The 20,952-nt window shown below is 37.2% G+C and overlaps 1 pseudogene; it reads left to right on the top strand.

Moving 5' to 3' along the window:
- Window positions 1-10,521: 10,521 nt before the first annotated feature.
- LOC101407091 (ubiquitin carboxyl-terminal hydrolase MINDY-1 pseudogene) lies at window positions 10,522-11,521 on the top strand (annotated as a pseudogene).
- The last annotated feature ends 9,431 nt before the right edge of the window (window positions 11,522-20,952 follow it).

The following is a 20,952-nucleotide window of genomic DNA, read 5'->3' as shown; positions in this document are numbered from 1 at the left end:
CCTCTACAAACAGTTAAATATCTTATATTTTGGTTCTTCATATTTAGATACTATTTTCATAACATTATTTGTGACATTGTCTTTCTGCAAAGTATTAGAATATTTATCAGAATTTTCTTTACCTTCAGAAAAATGTGGATTTTTTGCTCTTCCATTGAATGCCAGTGGTATTTAAAAATTTTTCTAAATCTTTAAAACAATTTAGATTTTATGAACTTGAATTTTATTTTTTATCCTTTTTGACTAAATCTCTCAGAATTTTCCCCCTTTATGTTGTGTATGATTTAGGACATTCAAACAAAAATAATTCAAGTAATTGTGGATTGGTCACATAGGGATTGGAACATGGTAGTGAGCATTAAGAAGAGTAAAAAAAGAATAACTCTATAGTAACAATAAATATATCCAATAACTTAGGCAGATTATCCAAGTAAAACACGTACGCTTTGGAAGTAAATTTCTCACTTTAGGTAGCGAAATATTGAGGGTTACAATGTATTCAAGGTATGGTAAGTTTCATAAAATTACTACACCTTCTAGTGCACTGCAACTCAAATGTAAAAGACAATCATAGAATGGAGGCCTAATTAATTAAATGAGAGACAAGAGCATACAATCACTTACAAGAATTATTAAGATACCTTGTCATAAGAATTTTTGTTTTATACCCAATAGCTAAAAACTTCATTGATGCGTGATGTAGGAGCAGTAATATATTTGCTAGTGAAGGATTTGTCTAAAAGGAACGGTGAGCAAATTCATTGAGGCTTTTACAAAAAGAAAATAGAGGGGGCCAGCCCGGTGGCAAAAGCGTTTATGTGCGCGCGCTCCACTGCAGCGGCCTGGGGTTTGCGGGTTCGGATCCCGGGCGCGCACCGACACGCCACTTGGCAAGCCATGCTGTGGCGGCGTCCCATATAAAATGGAGGAAGATGGGCACAGATGTTAGCCCAGGGCCAGTCTTCCTCAGCAAAAAAAAAAAGAGGAGGATTGGCAGATGTTAGCACATGGCTAATCTTCCTCACAAAAAAATAAAAAATAAAAAGAAGAAGAAGAAAAAAGAGAAAATTAGGAGGAGATAAAGGAATGCACCAAATCTGCCTATAAATCTGAACTGAAAAAAATTGTCTTGAATATGGACTACAACTTTCAGTATCAGCTGTATCCCAAGGATTCCAGAGCTATAATTAAACTCAGAATTACCTCCTGAACTACAGGCATCTCTACTCAATTGTCTATGAGACATTTCTACTCAAATCCCCAATGGGACCTCAGACTCAACAGAATCCAAATCAACCTTGTTATCTCTTCTCTGTCCTACTTGGATCCAGATTTTTCTCCTCTTTCTGCATTCTCTTTCTTGGAGTGTCACATGAGCATTGACCCAATTGCCCAAGCTGGAAACAGAGGTCATCTTGCATTCCTCCTTTTCCCTCATTCTTCTATTTACCTTGTCATGAAATTATGACAATTCTGCTTTTAATACGTCTCACTGGTCTGCCTACCTTCATATCCTGCAGGCCACTGGCTTCTAGCTCAACTACCTGCTCTCTTCTGCACTGGTCCTCATTTTATTCAGCATATTCCCCTTTGTGCTATTTCCCCACAGGTAATCTTTTATGTGTCTTCTTAAAAACCCTTTAATACTTCTTCCTCCTATAGATTGATAAAAACCACATCCCTTTGAACAGAAAACTACTTGTAATCAGCTCCAACCTCCCATCTCTCCAAGGCTCCAATTGAACCCTATGCACCAGTCGTATGGAACTGCTTGCCTTTCTCTGAGCATATTACATTTGGTAATGCCCCCAAGGCTTTGTGTAGGTCATTTTCCTTTTCCAGAAAATCCTTTACCTCTTTTCTGTCTGACAAACTTCTAGCCATCAAACAAGTCTCAGTCACTACTTCCTCTGGGAAAACTACCCTAACTGTTCCAGCCTGAGTTGATCTTTCCACATGCACAAGTACAAAGTGATGACCACACGGGGTTGTAATTGCTTGTTCACCAAGAGCTACATGAGAGCAGAGACTATGTCTTCTCTCTTCCCTCCCAGGTGCCTCTAGCATGAGGCAAAGGTTTAATAAGTATTTATTCAAACAATGAAATGTTTTCCAGAGCCAGATTTTGAAGGGCTTTGAATATCACATTAAGCAGTTTATTCTATACACAGCTCTGAAGCACAGCACGGACATAATCAAACATACATGTTAGAAAACTTGCATAGAGTAATGGATGGGCAAAAGATGGGGTATGTTTGTTGTGGAGTAGGCAGAAATATCTGGAGACATCTTATGGATTTATTGGAGTATTAGGTTGAAGAATGGGGATATAATTCATGTAATGTTTTATGTCAGGGCTGAATTACATTCTGAATATACAGTAAGAAAAAAAATAAGAACTCTTAATCTGCTTCATATCCATCACATATCCTATCCAGTCCTGCAATTCTGATAACAGATATTAGGCAGGAAAGCATGATTATCACACTTAATATTAATTAAACAGATAAGGGACTTATGCACTTATTCCAAAAATATCTAGCTTTTTATTATACCCTAATATGGCTGAATCAATCATAAATTTACAGAAACCAAGTGGTATTTGTTTATATTTAAGTTCTTGGAGCAATACATTCCATAGTTTATTTGACACTGTATATGGAAATTTTCTTAAATTCTTCTGCTTAAGGCCTTATAATAGTCACATGGTCTTCTAGGCATTGGTGAAACTGTCCATGAAAATGAAGAATAAATATTAAAAAACACTTTTTCATCTAAATTTGTGAAAGATCACCAAATTTTTAATAATCAATTATCATATTAATGCCCATTATTTCTGCCAGAATTTTTTTAACCTCATCTCAAATTTTCTTAGATATGAATTCTAAGAATTTAATCTAAGAAGGGCTGCTGTAAGATGAAATCTAAACAAATTGCAGATAATCCCACGATGTTTGCCAATATTTTATAACACACTCATATTAAAAGACCATCCTGTGCTATTTTACAGAACTCAAACTTCCATAACAGTAAGGCCACAGGTATAGCACATGCTTCCTTTAGGAAATGGATGGAAATACAGTCAAAGTTGAGCAGAGTCAATAAAAATTTTGCTGCCTCACAATATCCAAGTTATCTGTCAGAACATATTTTAAATCCATAAGATTTCTTTCTGTGAAATAAGTATAATTAGATATGTTTTATCTACTTCACACATTTAATATAAAAGAATGAAAGACTTTCATAAAATTCTAAACTTTAGGATGGAATTATTATTATCACCATTATCTTTATTTAAGAGAAAAATGAATTGTCGTGAGGAAGGAAAGGTTAAGATAACACATTAAAAATAAAATATGGCAAAAAAGAAATAATTCTCCTAAATTACATAACCTATGAGTAAATATACTAGGAATAGCGTAACTGCATTTCAAGGGGTCAGCAATGAATCTATTTTACTCCGTGAAGGGTTGTTTATGACAATCAATATTGCCACTCATTTTTGATGATCTTTTGTGTCCTCTGTGTCTCACATTAAATGCATCAACATGTTTGATTTTTAATTTAGCCTTGTTAAAGCAATTTAGTTCAACCTTCACTGAGGAAATGCTGTTATTTGCAATGACGGTGAATGCTATTTGGCCTCTTAGGGCAAATAGGACTGTCAGCCTCATTGTCAAGTTTTGAGCTGACATAGTCGAGGAGCTAGTGAAGAGGGAGAATGGTGGGTTCCAGCTTTTAATAGCACTGGGGGTTGGGGGAGACTCATTGCTTTTTAGTTCTTTTTGTTTTTTAATTCATCATCTATTTTTTGATTCTGTGAAAGTTTCCATTCTTCTCATAACTTAGGGTTGGAATCTTAGTGATTTTTGATTCTTCTCTCTTCCGTACCACCCATCCCAAATCATGCCGATCCGTATTTTATGTTTAATCCAAATGCTCTCATCTTAATTTAAATTTTTGTCATTTTACAACTGTGTGGTTTCAATAGCATCATAATTGATCCCTCACTTTGAGTTCCTACGTGAACAAAACCACCAAAAAGACTACTGCAATGTCAATCTTTTAAAAGTCTTATTTCTAATCACGTCTCCCTCAAAAGTTTTAGTCTTACATGACCTACAAACTGATGTCTAAAATTCTTTGCCTACTTATTTTTTTCAGAATTTTCCCAAGCTTTTTAATCTCCCTTACAGTTACCAACACTCCCTTTATCCAGGCAAGTCTCTCCCTTTCTCTTCACGCTGTCCCTTCACCCGGAATGTCCTCTCTATTCTTTCCAGCTCTCTGCTCCCAGCCATCTTCAGGATACATCTCCAAGATCAGTTCCCCACTCTGACTTCCACTGGCCATTTCAGTCTGTTTGGATTCCAATGGTAGTTCTGTTTCTCTACCACCAGCTTGGCCCTTGTATATAATTCCTTGAATTATTTATCGTGTCTTGAGCTATTTGACAGTAGGGTCTTTAGTTCCTCCTAAGCTATGTTCATTTAGGCACGTGGAACTTATTGATTATATTTATCATTAATTCCCACTGGTTATTTATAATATAGGATACACAGAAGAAAATAATTCTCTATGCTAGAAAAATCAATCCACATTTTCTAGTAACTAAAAGAACAAATGTGTGTGTGTGTGTCTACGTGCACACACTGTTCTATAAAGGTAATTTAAAAATTCAAAAATTTCAGGAAACTTGGAGCCAGCCTGGTGGTGTAGTGGTTAAGTTCGCGTGCTCTGCTTTGGCAGCCCGGGGTTCACAGGTTCGGATCCCGGGCGCGGACATATGCACTGCTTCTCAAACCGTGCTGTGCCAGGCTCCCCACATATAAAAAAGTAGGGGAAGATGGGCAGGGATGTTAGCCCAGGGCCAATCTTCTTCAGCAAAAAGAGGAGGATTGGCAACAGGTGTTAGCTCAGGGCTAATATTCCTCACCAAAAAACAAAAAAAAATTCAGGAACCTCTCAATATTGCTAAACTTTACAAAAGTTGGACATGATTTGTTTAGTTGTTTGTTGACTGTCTACAGCTCCTCACCTCGCCAAAACATAAACTCCACAAGAACAAAGATCTTGGCTGTCTTGTTTACCACTACATATTTAGTCTCTGGAATAGAGTTCAGCATCTAGTAAACATTCAAGAAATATCTGTTGAATGAACAAATGCATCCCCAGTACTCAGCAAGAGCACATGGTATTTAGTAAGCAATCAAGAAATATTGATTAAATGAGTAAAATAATAAACGACAAACATTAAGGAATAGCATAGTAAGGCCAATATTAGGAATGTGTGCAAATACTTTGAATATACTTTTAGAGACCACTATTACTATAAAATTTGGAGTTAATGTTGACTCGAGACACTGTTTCTTAGAGCACAAAGACTCAGATACTGTTAGGGCAAGTGAAGTCCAAGACAACGTAGCTGCACATGACAGCAGACCAATGATGCCTAGGCTCAATTACTAGCTGGGTTGAAAGAGAGGAAAAAGAGGGAAGGGGACTATGGTCTTCCGTGGGCAATGCAGGAGATTCAGAGAACAAGCAAGCAGGCAGGACCTATTACATAATTTGTGGGGGCTGAGCAAAAAGTAAAAATGCAGGGTCCCTTGGTGAAAAAGTAGGGTAAAAGTGTCATTAAAGGTAATAAAATGTTAAACTTGTTCCTTTCTCTGAGATCTCTGTCTTGACCTGTCATGGTGCCCTTTATTTTCTGTTTAATGTTGCTCTCGCTTGCCATGGGAATAGGCGCCGGAAAGTGCAGACCCTCGCAGATGCCCAGGGACCCCACCGGCACCCCTGACACATGTACGTAATAGGGAAGTCGATCTCCCTTTCCCACTGCCGCTACTTAACACGCTGTGGACAGACGGCATCTCCCCTAGAGATTGGAGCCTCCGCATCCGGACACGCTGTGTTCCTGGATCCCAGAGGATGGGTGACAGGATCACCATTGCTGAGTGGTCAGCTGAGGCAGAGATGCTGCTGCCTTTTGCCATTTCTCACCCTGAAACACGGCTGGGCGTGCGCTCCTCACCCCAATCCAGCCCAAGTCCTTGCCCAGGCCCCGCAGAGATCAAAGGGGAATGGAGAAATGAGAGTCTTATCCAGGTGGCCGCCCCAGGCAGAGGTCATCGGCAATCATGGGGCAGGAGCCGATAGAGGCTCAGGACGCCAGGGAGCAGGTGGTGGGGAGCTGGGAGCTGGCCGGAAATCTCCTTCCAAAGTGGATGACTGTGTGTGTGAGCCAGGCTCCGAGTCTAGACTGCATGCTCCATTGGCCCATCTAACTTCACTTACAAGACATAAATCCACAGATAAAATTCTTAAGAATTTCAAGACTTGAGAGCAGAGCACTAAACGCCAAGAGTGGGACCTTTCTGAAGGTGTGTGACCACACTGGTGGCAAGCCCATGAAACCTGCCTGATAGCAAATGCCCAAAGGGAAGGCAAGGGGCTAGGTCTTCTGGCTCCTGACAGGACAGTGAGGAGTGGAGCACAAGGATTCTTCTAGTGGGTGGCCCACATGGCTAAAACACATCCAACCACATTGTCTAATCTCTGTGTCACATAATACGCCGTGTTTCTGCTGTGATTTCTATTGCAGATGAAATTGCTGTAGTTTCTATAAGCCAAGGATTGTAAAAGAAAAGGAAAAGAAACTGTAAAGATAGCAAAGCATTCAGTTTAGAAATTTTAAATAAAAATAATGAAGAACGTGAAGGAAGAGAGAAGAGCAAAGACAAAGTCTTCACTGGGAAATGTAATACTTACTTGAATCATTTCTGGCTTTTCAAAATATGCTATATTTTATTCAGATCCATATAACTGCTATAACTAGGTGGTATGATGTGAGGCTGCTTACAAGATGAGAAATCTCTAAAATGGCAGATGTCCTTAACATTTGTTGAGTGCAGTCTATGTGATAGGAACTTTATAAACATGATGTTTGGTTTTCACACACATACAATTTAAAGCAGACCTTATCCTCATTTCTCAGATAAAGAAACAGAGTTCAACAATCATTCTAGGTCAATTATTCTGGTCAAGGGCATACAGCTAGTAAGTGGAATGGCAGGAGAGGAGGCAGGGCAGACAAAATGCATTTTATACTTAGATTTTCTTCTACAAGCACATAAAAGTTGCATAGTGAGAAAAAATATAAAGAAAAGGGAGGGCCGGCCCGTGGCTTAGCAGTTGGGTGCGCGCGCACCGCTACTGGCGGCCTGGGTTCAGATCCCGGGTGCGCACCGACGCACCGCTTCTCTGGCCATGCTGAGGCCGTGTCCCACATGCAGCAACTAGAAGGACGTGCAGTTATGACATACAACTATCTACTGGGGCTTTGAGGAAAAAAAAAAAGAAGGAGGATTGGCAATAGATGTTAGCTCAGAGCTGGTCTTCCTCAGCAAAAAAAGAGGAAAATTAGCATGGATGTTAGCTCAGGGCTGATCTTCCTCACAAAAAAAAAAAAAAAAGAAAAGAAAAGGGAGAATGACTAATGATCCTCTATTTCTACCGTGCCAGCCCCGGTGGTCTAGTGGTTAAGATCGGGCATTCTCAGCACTGCATCCCGGGTTTGCTTCCAGGTCAGGAAACCACACCACCTATCCGTTGGTTGTCATGCTGTGGAGGGTGCATGTTGCTGCAATGCTGAAATTATGCCACCAGTATATCAAATACAAGCAGGGTCACCCATGGTGGACAGGTTTCAGCAGAGCTTCCAGACCAGACAGACTAGGAAGGACCTCATCATCCACTTCTGAAAAAACTGGCCATGTAAACCCTATGAATAGCATTGTCTGATACAGCACTAGAAAGTGAGAGGATGGTGCAGAAAGACAAGGCAGGGTTCCACTCTGCTGTACACAGGGTCACTAGGAGTCGGAATCCTCTCGACAGCACTAACAACAGCAAATTTCTACCGGAGAAGTTAGGTTTATGAAGAAACAAAGCAGAGAATAGTCAAACTCATTCACTAGACCACTGTTATTCATTTTTCCTTTTTCCCCCCTCACAAATCACTGAAGAGAATATTTTGGGAAGGAAATAAATTTCTTTTAGACCAATATGTTTTCACCTTATATAGTTACATATGCTAAATGAGAGTATTGCTCATCGCGGGAAGTCAAGGTAGAGCTGATTATTGTATTTGTCTTTGCAAATGCGTTCCACACACGTATTTTAGCAAACATTCTAAAAAGCTCATAATTGAGAGTTCTGAAAGTGCTTTAATTTATACTTTCCCTATATTTGTATTTTCCCCAAGGAATTTGTCCCATTTGTAAATATTTGATTAGCACTCTTTGACTTCTGAGTTTTTCTACCGAAAGTTATTTAGAGATCTTTAGAGTGTGTGTGTGTGTGTGTGTGTAAGCCAGGAATGGTTACTTTAATAATCCTTGTCAAATTGAGAATATTTTAATTCTTTTTTTGCTTACAGAAAACAGTCCGTTTTGAAAAGCTCCTCCTCAGTTACAATTGTGAAGAGATGGCATATTGTTTCAATTACAGCAAAATTGTTTGAAGATATATATTATCTATTACAACATATTTGTCTGAGCTGAAATCTCGTCACAAAAATTTATTGAAAAGATTGTATTAATTTCAAAATACTTAAAAATCTATAGTTTGCTTACAATTCCAAATGGAGAATTTTGAAGGAGAGTCCATTTTTACAAATAAAATCTCTCAGCATATTTTCCAAAATTCTGAAAAAATACGTCTTAAAAATATTTCAAGGCTACTGGGGCAAATGGTCAAAACATTTTACATCTTATAAGACATATTAATACACTTAAGAATCCTAATTCTAAGATGAAAAGTCAAATTTCTGTGATTTATTGAATGCCAAATTTTAGTTAATGTATTTTTATTATCAGTACCTTGGAAAATGCAATATTCTTCGTATTAGTGAAAAAAAAACAAATCATCATCAATAAGGTAGTATTCATCTGTAATATCCTTGATTTACTAAATCTGGGGTTTTTACCACTCTTGTTACCATTTTGTTAGAATAATTCTAGGTATGGTGCTATCTGGGTTCAATATCAATTCTAAAAACATTAATTTGAATCATGTCTTAGGCATAATAATAAAAAAGACATATAAGAAATTGGAGTTGCATTCATTTAAGTTATTAATTATAGCCCCTACAATTTAATATCTAAGTAATATGGAATGATATTTCTAAACCAACTATCTGTTGTCTCTTACTCAAAGCATATCATCAGGGTTCCTGAATAAACAGCCATGATGGAAAGGGAATCCTTGTGGCAGAAATTAAGAAATAAAGTACAGGAAGGATTAACCTCCAGCCTCCTGTGCTTTTATCTGTAGCATGCCTCAAAACCAAAGAGAGAATGCCTAACCATTAAAAAAGATTAAAGGTATTCATAAGACTAAGAGAGAGAAACCTATCACCCCTATGTCAGGCAGATCAGACTAAACCTTCTAATGGATTAAAACACACACACACACACACAAAGGAAGAATTTTGTCTCTACTGAAATTTCATTGAAATTGGTCTCAAATGTATATTTGTAAACAATTTTTGTTGAAACTGATCAAAAATTTTGGACAATATTTTTATAGGCACAATCATCACCACCATTCCTATTGAAATTCTTTATAACATTCAAAACTAAAATATAACCAAAGGGGCTAAGAAGAGTAACCAAACTTCATAATAATGCAATTCAGAATTGCCAATTCTCACATCTCCTTCAACTGAGCCCCTTGTGAAGTTAGTGTTATATTATATAGAGATTCTTTTATTTTTCTTTCAGGAGAAAAAGGGAATATATTTGTCACATATAACTATGTGACATATCAAGATGGGTTTGAAGTCTTTTAATGTTAGTTGTCAGAAGAAGGGAAAATTATTGTCCAAGATAATAATTACCTTTAAGTAAGTCATTTTTTATCTCTTTATATTTTGCCATTTTAAAATTTTTACATTTCCATTGTTAAACTATAAGGGAAAACACACACATAAATTACATAGCATACGATACATGCTTATAATATTAATGTTTACATACAATCATATATGTATAAATAGATACATCTCTGTGTCTATACATATCCCTGTATGTATATATATCTGTGCATATGTGTGCATGTATGTGTATGTTTGTATACACACACATATATATACACACATGTATTTCAGGTTCTAGTACATAAAGATATTCTCTATTTTCTCTCTCAATTGTTAAATATTTTCATTTCAACATATGCTAAAGGTGATGTGAAAGATGATGAGGCTAGAAATCAAAATGAGCTACACGAAATAACAACATTTGAATATGTTTTTAGACAATTGCTAAGAGAAACATTGAAAACATTACTTTAAAGGAACACTTTGAGACACGGTAAGAACCAATAAAAGACCCAAGTAACAATTTTATAAAAAGATGCCATATACAAATGACATATATATGTGTATATATACATATTTATGTGTGTGTATATGCATGTATATGTATTTATGTGTGTGTGCTGCTCCCTTAGAAGGAAGTGATCACATTAGATAAGCTCATGGCCCATCTTGGAGACTGCCTCCGGTGCATTGAGCCCCAGAAGTCTGAGAGACTTCAGCTTAATTTTCAGCAGAATGTAGATGATGCAATGACAGCGCTGCCTGAACAGCCCACAGTCTGGATGTCAATGTGTGATTCCCAGGTGTCTCTGATTTTGAGTATCTATCTGAGTGCAGCATCTTTGACCTACTAGGTATACCTCTGTACCACGGCTGGCTTGCTGATCCACAGATCTGAGGCTGTGAGTGCAGTTGGGCAATGGAGTTGCAATCAGCTGGTGGAGAAGACTATCGCCTGCAAGCACTCCAGTGACGCCAACCTCGTGACAGAAGGCCTGATCGCAGAGCAGCTCCCGCAGACCACCGCGGCGCAGCTGACCTACCATGTCTGTGTGAGCTAAGAGCAGCTGCCAAGAAAGGTGAACTTAGTGTCTTTTTCAGATACAACCACTTTATCACCACGACCAAGCACAAGAGTTACTTGTGCCTGCTGGTCACTGACCAGGGCTTTCCACAGGAGGAGCAGGTGGTGTGGGAGAGCCTGCACAGTGTGGATGGAGACAGCTGCTTTTGTGACTCTGACTTTCACCTAAGTCACTCCCTGGGCAAGGGGCCTGGAGCAGAGGATGGGAGTGGCTCCCCAGAAAAGCAGTGGCAGGTAGAGCAGGACAACCTGATCGCCTTGTTCCTGCAGCAACAGCCACAAGGCACGTTGAGTTTTAGGGACTTGGAACTGGCCTGGCAGCTTCAGCAAAAGGAGAACCAATGGCACCAAGCAGTGCAGCCTGCACCACTGCTGCCCCATGGCCGCGGGGGAGAGGACCCGCATGCAGATGCCCAGCCACGGAGCATCGGCAGAAGCCGAAGCAAGAGTCGGACTGTGTCCCCTTGTATACAGCCCCGCCCAGTGTGAAGCTGCCCCATCCCCTCTTTCAGAAGCTACGGCTATTTTGCTTGCTCTCCCAGTTCAACCCCTGAGATATGCAGGGTAATTTATTTGTGGACTGTTGGGGATCGGAGCAGGCAGTAAATGCCAAGGTCACACTCTGTAACGTACTTGCCCTCATGTGCTGCTGCCTTCACTTTCTCCCGCTCAGCCAGGGCAACATTGGGGTTGGTGGGGTGGGGATTTCTGATTTCCAACCCCCTTTCCCCAGAGTAGTCACACTAACATACAGACTCAGGCTCTGGGTGAGTTCCCTGTCTAGAATGCATCTCTCTTACTTCCCACCCCTGACTGGCTGGGTCCTCCTGGCTCTCCCGTAGGCCTGCCACTGTTTGTTTCAGGGTTTGATTTGGGTTTCTATCTTCATTATTTGTAATGTCTTCCTAGGGGTTTGGAAATAAAACTTCCTTCCTGAGGAAAAAACAAAACTATATATGAGATGAAACTAAGCTATAGATATATAGATATAGATATAGATATAGATATAGATATAGATATAGATATAGATATAGATATAGATATAGATATAGATATAGATAAATCTCTATGTCTATTTTCAAGCAAGTGATTGAAAATTTCACTGGAAGAAACATGTTACCAGTTTATTCCTTAGTTTATTATTAATTATTATAATATTAAAATCATAATAGCTAGTTTATTCATTAATATCTAGGGCATTATTTCCTGACAATAAAATACAATAATCTTATAGCTTCTGATTTATTATTAAAGGCTTTCGCTTTTTTGGTCAACTTTTACTGCATATCAACCTTTTCTATAAATTGCCAAAATTCTAAGTCATTACAAGCAAACTTATAGATGTTATTCAACAACTTAAGCTTCCATTTCTTCATCTTAAATAATACTATTTATTGAGCTGTTTCTGTATAAGTCCCTGTATAATAATTAGTTTATTACCAATGGTAATTCTAACTTGAAAATTTACTCTTTCTCGTTACAAGAGTCTCAGAACAATATTAAGTCATATCAAATACTTAGAACAACAGCAACAAAACATAGCACAAGTATAGCCAGATATTCTCAATATATTTAAGTATTACAAATATTTGGCTTATTGGTTGTATGTGTGTTTCTGATACAAAAATAATGTCCTTTTGAAGTAAATGAATATTTTCACTGGTAGTATATGATTTGGGTTTTAAGAAGCTGAAAGGAATCACAGAGAACATTGGGTGTGCCACCTCTGCCCCAAAGAAGATGCATAACCACGGGAAAATTATTTAACCCATGGAGGTAACACAAATGCAATACTCTTTTAGTGTTTCCTATCATTGTTCTTACACACTACTCCATAAAGAATTGTTGGATAAGTATGAAAATGTCACATTTCCTAAATGGATTCTAAAAGAAAGAAGTACTCAGTCTAGGGATAATTATTATGACAGGCATGCAAAATAAATTAAAATGGTGGCATTATAAACATTCCAAAATCAAAGCCTGTAAGATGTATGCTAACAGAATTTCTAAAAGTACTAGGAAACATCAAATTAGCAGAGTGTAAATAATGGTAGTGTCCCATGTTTAAGATTTGCAGGGAAAGAATACTCTTGTTCACCACCACTTCAATTGTAAATTTGAACCATGCATGTCTAGAGAAAAAAGCTAAAAAGAATTTACCCTTTAACTCAGAACTTTATGTCTAGAAATTTATTTGCAGTTATAATTATGAATAAGATTAAAGATGTACACTAACATTTAGTAGGCCTAGATGTTCACCACAGTGCTGTTTATAATAGCAAAAGTATAGGAACAAACCATATTCAATAACAGAGTTGGTTAAATAAATTATGATGTATGCATATAAACATAGACAACTATTTATAATTATGCTGTGTAAATATACTATGGAATATAAATATTCCATGGAATATATCAGGAAAAATGACTACAATATATTATTCAGCGAAGTAAAAATAGATTATAAGATAATATGACCTATGTGATCCTATTTTTGTGTATGTAAATTTGCATACACACACTTTATACCAGAATATTAATATTAATATTTCTGGTGAAATTTTATTCTCCTGTGGTGACTTTAATTTCCTTCTTGTTTTTTGGTGTTTCTAAATTTTTACAACCACCAGTTAGTAAAATAACAACAATAACAATGAGAGCTAGCACTTATTGAATTCTTAGTATATCAAGGTTTGAGTTATCTCTTTAATCCTCACAACATGTCAAGGCAATAAGTACCATTCCAATCGTCTTTTTATAGATGAGGAAACTGAGGCACAGAGGAAGGAGGCAGTTCACTCAAGATTAGCCAGCTAGTCAATGGTAGAACTGAAACTCTAACTGAGCTTGTCTGATTCTGGATCCCGAGCTCCTAACCCCGACAGCACAGCTTCATCCCGCATTACTTACAAAAAAAGAAAAAATGCTGGCTTTTAAATTAAAGATAGTAAATGCCACTACAATGATGTATGTTAGATGATTTTGCTAAGTAAAAAGCACAAGAAAATATGATTTACATACTAATTAAATTATATCAAAAATAGTTTTTAAAATATTTTAGATCACTTCCCTTATTGGAACTCAAATGATCAAGGAATTTTTACCTAATTACCTTAAATAGTTTTCTGCTGTCATAGCATGATATGGTGCACTCAACGAGGTGGCCAATGAATCAGAATTACTATAAGCTGAAAACTAATTACTATGAATTTGACAAATTTCTTAGCTCATCAACTTACATATTTACAGCATCAGGTCAACATTGGGTGCAGAATTCAGGTCATTGTTTCACCAACAAACATTAAAGATCTTGATGATCAGAATCTTTGTGTTGTGTGAATTTAGTATGCAATATCTCTGCACGCTAAACTAATGGCGGGCACTGCACAAATACGCTGGCACCCAGATTCTGCCTTACCGTGCACAGCTGCCCTAACCTACCACGGCTGTGATCACTGGAACCCAATGGAACAGGAGGATTTTGTCACTGGAACTCACTTTCTTACCCTGAATCTTTTGACTATTTCAAGGACTAACGCTCAGTTAGGCAGGCCTTCAAACCAGCAATTTGATATTTTGAAATAATAATTAAAATAGAGCAGGCACTCTCCTTTCAGTAGGCTTACTTCCATCCTTCAGGGAGAACCTCAGCTGATCCAAACCCAAGTGAAAGATGCTTGGCTTTCTCGTTTCCCTTTTATCTGTCTCTGACTTTTGTAGCCAATCTTGACATGACACATGAAAATAAAAGCCAAATTGTATTCACAGTGATTGTAAAGGTGCTGAGTTTCCTAACAAGGGAAGGAAAATAAAGTATACAAAGCCTAATAACTCTCAGACCTATGCTTGCTAGTTTATTTTAGTTTGGCAATAATATGCAATTGGTAGCATTTCGCTTTACATATTTGAAAAAAATACAGCTCTTTTGAGCAACAGATGGAAGATATTTTTTTAAGTGAACATTGTCTGGTATTGTCTGCCCTCCACTTAGCAGCCAACTGTTTGGGAGAGCAGTTTCTTTTCACTGCTTTCACTTTCTCCCTTCCCACTTCTCGACCCATGATATTTTGGCTTCCACAGTCGCCTTCATTAGGATTGTTCTCAACAGCTCATGTTTGTCGGGCACTTTTAATGTTTGTTTTATGTTTGTCAATAAACATAAAACATACTTGTGTTTGTCAATTAATCCAATGATTCCTTTTCATTCTTATTATAACTGGGATATGACATCTCTGTAGGACAAAATACTGTTGGTAATTCTTGCCTTCTTGAAGCACTCATATTTCCTGGCATCTGGGCAGCCAAGTAGATTTTTGTCTTACTTTCTTGCTGCTTCTTTCAAACTTTCTTTTTAAAATTCATTTCCTCCACCATCCCCTATAGGATTGGTGCCTGCAGAATTCTGTCCTTGAATCTGATTGCATCTCATTCATCTCTTCCCTTCTCTTACATTCCATTCCATTCTGTCTCTTCCTCTCAATTTCTCTCTCCCTCTCTGTCTCTGTCTCAGTCTCTGTCTATCTTCATTCTTCCTAATTCATTTCATCCTCTTTTATGACTTCAGTTATCTGTGTATACTGCTGATGAGAATGTAAATTGGTGCAGCCACTGGAAAACAGTATGGAGATTCCTCAAAAAATTAAAAATAGAGCTACCATATGATGCAGCTATTCCACTTCTGGGTACGTATCCAAAGAACACGAAAACATCAATTCAAAAAGATATATGCATCCATCTGTTCATTGCAGCATTATTCACTATAGCCAAGATTTGGAAACAACCTAAGTGCCTATCAATGGATGAATAGATAAAGAAGATGTGGTATATACATGTATATGTATACATATATACATACATATCGGAATACTATGGATATATAACGGAATACTACTCAGCCACAAAAAAGATGAAATCTTGCCATTTGTGACAACGTGGATGGACCTTGAAGGTATTATGTTAAGCAAAATAAGCCAGACAAAGAGAGACAAATATTGTCTAATTTCACTCATATGTGGAAGATAAACAAAAAAACACATAGACATAGAGAATAGATTGGTGGTTACCAGATGGAGAAGGGTGGGGTGGGGAGGCAAATGGGCTAAAGGGGCAAATGTGTACAGTGAAGGATAGCAACTAGACTTGGTGGGAAATAATGTAATCTACACAGAAGGTGAAACATAATGAAGTACACCTGAAATTTATATAATATTATAAACCAATATTACCTCAATAAAAAAATGAGATCCAATTATCTGTATATACATGAATAACACCCATACCTACAATTATAGCCTAAGTCTTACCCATAACATGAAATCTGCATATCTAACTACTAAGTGGACATCTCCATGTGGATTTTACATATTCAACTAAAACTCAACATACTTCAAACTGAATTCATCTTTCCTTCCAAAGCTTTTTCTTCTATCATGTCACTTACTGTGAATTGTTCTATTCTGTGAATTGTTCCTTTTATCGAGTTACATAAAACAGAAATGAGGGAATCATTTTTACTGTTTGTTTTCCCTCCAAAATCACTCAACTATTAATTCTAATGAATTATGTAATACTCTAGTCCTGCACATTAGCTACCTTTCCTCAGGTCATCAGTATCTTTCACCTACAATTATTCAACAACACTCAACTTCTAACTATTTTTTACTACAGCCAGAGTGGTGTTTCTAAACTTCAAAACAGTACATGTCATTCTTGTGCTTAAAATTCTGCACTAGTTTCACCTAGCTCTTGGGATCAAAATCCTTAGCTCTCTGTACTCTATACTTATCATATCTTCCTCTTAGATACCACAGCAACTTTTCCATTCCCATCCTCATTTTCCCAAAATACCTTTGCTTTGCTCATACTATGTTCCACTCATTTTTATGTCTAAATTTAGACATCAACAGGACCAATAAATCTTCCCTAACCTCCAAGCCTGGGTGAGGGGCTAGATTTGGTCCCATATTGCCCCATGATAACATTTATCACACTAAATCTTAGTTGCCTCTCCAGTAGCCCACAGCTCCTTGAGACAGAAATTCTGTATTTTACTTCAATGTTTAGCACATAGTAAGCACTCAGTCAGTATTAATGACTGACTGGCTGCCTGTCCAATGATAACTAGGATGGGGCAATAGTTTGTTTCATACGTGGATGACAGGTAAGACTGTTCATTCAGAAAAAATGTCCTTTTCTGCAGAGCTCTCTTCATTGAATATTTGAATTTAAATGTTGGAACAACCTGCCAAATGACAGAAACTTGGCAATGATGTAAGCTGGCTCAGTTGAGACATATTATTTAGTATGAGCACCAACATTTAGAAAATTGAAATCTCCTTCAGAAATCTTTTAATTAGGTAGTCTTTTTTTGTTTACATATGATATTGCACATCCTGTCACTAATAGAAATTAACTTGGGTTCTATTTGGAAAGCACACTGGTAATTATTCTCACTTCTCAAATAAATGCAGCAAAGGATAGCAACGAAGAAGTTTCACTTTAAAATTGAAGTTGGTGTAACTCCAAAAACCCTGAACCTTCATTACAGGCCAATAAACTACGTCATCTCTAAAGATTACAACCAGGATTGAGTGCCTTGTCAGCTATCTTTTACTTCCAAGGCACCAGCAAAACTTCTTTCAGTCATGATAAGCTGTCACCTAACCTCCAATCTTATCTTATTTTAATCCAGGCCTTCTTAAGCATTCATGGATGAGCTTCAAGCGTTTTGTAAAGCCCATAAAAATTGCTTCTAATATTGTATGTGTATGTAAGCATTTATCTGGGGCAGGGTCCAAGCTTTTGTTGGGCTTCTCAAATGGATTCACAAGTCCAAAGAAATTAACAACCACTGGTAATCATTTTATAGGTAAAAGAAAAAATTATAATCCATCTCAATATTCTCATTTATGAAAAGGTAATCTTTGAAAGAGTGAGAAAAGTTAGACATTTGTTGAGTCAGTTAAATTAGTTAAAATTAGATAAAATAGTTGTATTTTAATTTATTTCCCAGCACATCAAATTATAACCTAGGAATAACAGAAATAATAGACATCAACAGGATCAGTAAATCTTCCCTAACCTCCAAGCCTGGATGAGGGACTAGATTTGGAATTTTAATTTTTCTGTGTAAGTAAAGGCCATAGAAGTGACTCTGCCACAGTCTCATTTTGCTTACTAGAACAATTCACACAAGTGTTTCTAGACTACTGCAAGAGTGCTTCTACTAGTCCCTCAAGGGTGGTTTTGAATACCTTCTCCAGATAGTGCCTTTAAATCCTTCACCTTCTCTGCTGATAAGTGAATCCCTTATATCTTCATCAATCTCTCCATTCTTCTCTGTTTTTGCAGATTTAATATTCCATTTGTTCTTATAGCCTAAGGCTCCTTGATTGAGCTAGAGTCTATTTAGAGTCTAGAATCAAATGAGCAGGGAAGTGATTAAGGATAAAAAAATTCTCCTGAAAAACATGCATCAGCATCTGCTATAAAAATTCGTGCCTCAAATCTTAGAAAATTCCCTAAACTGAAGAGAAAATTACATAGATCAGCTAAAATGTCCAGAATACCAGAGTCCTCTCAAAAGGGAAATGTCAATTTAAAATGATATTTTTTAAATTTGTTATTAGAATACTCCTTTTTCATTCCAAATAAATGCCTAGAAATGACTTTTCAGTAAAATTTCATTCTAGACGTGATTGTGTTTGGGGCTTTTTTTGTTAGTAAGAGTGCAGCACATTGTTTTGGTTGGCATTTCAAACAAGAGCTTGGCTTCACCTCAGCAAATATCAGAAAGTAATGAGTCTTAAGATAAAGATGAAAGTAAGTATATGCACCCTTCAGCTGAAGACAGTTTCATTTTTGCTAATCCTATTCTGGATAACTATCACAGAACTCCAGTGCTGAGCCATGAAAGAGCCATGGAAAGCTTCCTTTGGACTACCTCATGCTTTTCACTAACTTTTATGTAGACGACTTTGATCACGTCCTTGAACTCCAATGAGATATTTTGCACTGCCTTCCTGAGTGCTACGGTATAACTCTGATCCTGAGTCTAAAAAAGAGAAAAACTATTGAGACTATGGTAGGTTTTGAGAAGAACTGGGGAGAGAAAGAACAAAAGAAAAACAGAGCACCATGGTAGCGGAGTGATCCTGAAGTTAGCAAACCTAAGTTGGAGCTCAGAAGGTCTCTGTTGATGGAAGATCCATTTGGTGTAATATTCTTTTGCTGAACTTGGCAAAGCGATTCATATCAGTGATTGCTTTGGGATGATCCTCTATGACACTGGTTATCTTTTTTTGCTGGAGTCGTGTTACTTTTGCCATGATCATGAGGAAAAATACATGTTACTTTGAACATGGAAATAAGATAACGCAGTGCATATCAGAAACCAAGGTTTTGGAGATAGTTAAACAAGGGTATTGAGTGATATAGCTGCTATTTAAATTCCTAGAACTTTATGGAAACTTAAAAAAAAGGAGCATGAGCTCGTCTAAAGGAAAGTTTTAAAGAAACATAAAACTTTATTTACAGTGTTCCAATAAATCATCTAAGCCTGCAATCCAGAAATCAATGATTGTTTTGAATGTAAGAATTGTTCAGTCCAGAAAGTGAAGAGTACGGCCCTGAAATTAGTGATTCTGTTCTGGCAGCAGGCAAGCTACATGTGCAATGATGGAAGGGAGGACTAGGGATTGATTATGCATCAGATTGCATAAGCACTTTTGTGCACTCAGATAATAACATCCCTAGATGTGTCATTGTTAAATATGCAGGGGAATGAGTGAGGCACACACACTCAGGATTCACACACACAGACAGATGTGCTGGGTAGTCCAAATGATCCAGACGCTGTTGACCTCCCTACAGTGCCAGGTCCTTCAAATATTGATTCAGTTTAGTCTTTCTTTACAAAAATGAAATATATACTCTGTGTTACACTGAAGTCTGAGCTGTGGATGCACTTCTGTAAATTGAAATAATAAATTAAATACATTTTCTTTTAGTTACAATTGGATAGAAAGGTGGCTACTTTCCAGTGGAAGAAATTAACTCTCTGTGTTGCTTCTCTCTTCTTTCTTAAGCTGAAAAAGGCTGTAGGACATTTGAAAAATACTGATTACATTCTTCAATTCTTAGGACCATTTATGTAGAGTTTGCTTATTAAATTACTGCCTATCATTACAGTTCTTGATATTTGAAATCAGTCAGCCCATTAAAAGAATGAAGAGAAAATGAAGACGCAGAAAAGTCCATTTCACTTACCAATTTGCACCAACATCTAAATAGAGCCTAATGCAAAGAGAAGAAATATCCACGTGCATTTTAGAGGGCTTCAAGCACGTGAAATCCTTTCTTTTAACCCTGTCTTTCTCTTCCAGTTCTAGATGGATTCATGTTTTGTTTAGCCATTAATAAGGGATTAAAGATGCTTTCACACTAATCTTTGATTTAAAACTACTACCAACAGCTGTCCTTTGCCCTTATATTGAATTCATGGAATTAAAGACCCAGAGAGGGAAAGAAGAAATGTGATTGACACCAACAGCTCCCAAAAGCTGTCTTTAGATCAGAGCAGTTTCATTCATCAGGGCCCATGACAAACTGAGAGAAATAAGAATGACATCCTGAGTTTTTCTTAAAGTTAAACTTATTCATATGAAGAAAATATCCTCTACTATGAGATTATGTCTCTTCTACTTTACTGGGAAAACATTGTTACATCTATAAAATGGTAGTAGTAGATGGAATTATGTATTTATTTTGATTTAAAATGCTAAAAACATTGAAAAATGAAAATTTCTTTTTTATATACAACTAGATATGCTTCCATATAACTATAGCTACTCATTTAACTCTATCCTATGGAGCCACAGAAAACAATTATAATCTTGCTTCCTAAGAAAACTGATAGAATTGGGGGCCGGCTCGGTGGCATAGTGGTTAAGTCCACACGTTCCTCTTTGGCGACCTGGGGTTCCCC

Source organism: Ceratotherium simum, chromosome 31 (genome assembly GCF_057802395.1).
Source record: "Ceratotherium simum simum isolate JZ-2026a chromosome 31, ASM5780239v1, whole genome shotgun sequence".
In the NCBI taxonomy this organism is placed as follows: Eukaryota; Metazoa; Chordata; class Mammalia; order Perissodactyla; family Rhinocerotidae; genus Ceratotherium; species Ceratotherium simum.
Note: the sequence above shows the minus strand (reverse complement) of the source record. Positions and strands in the feature narration are given on the sequence as shown.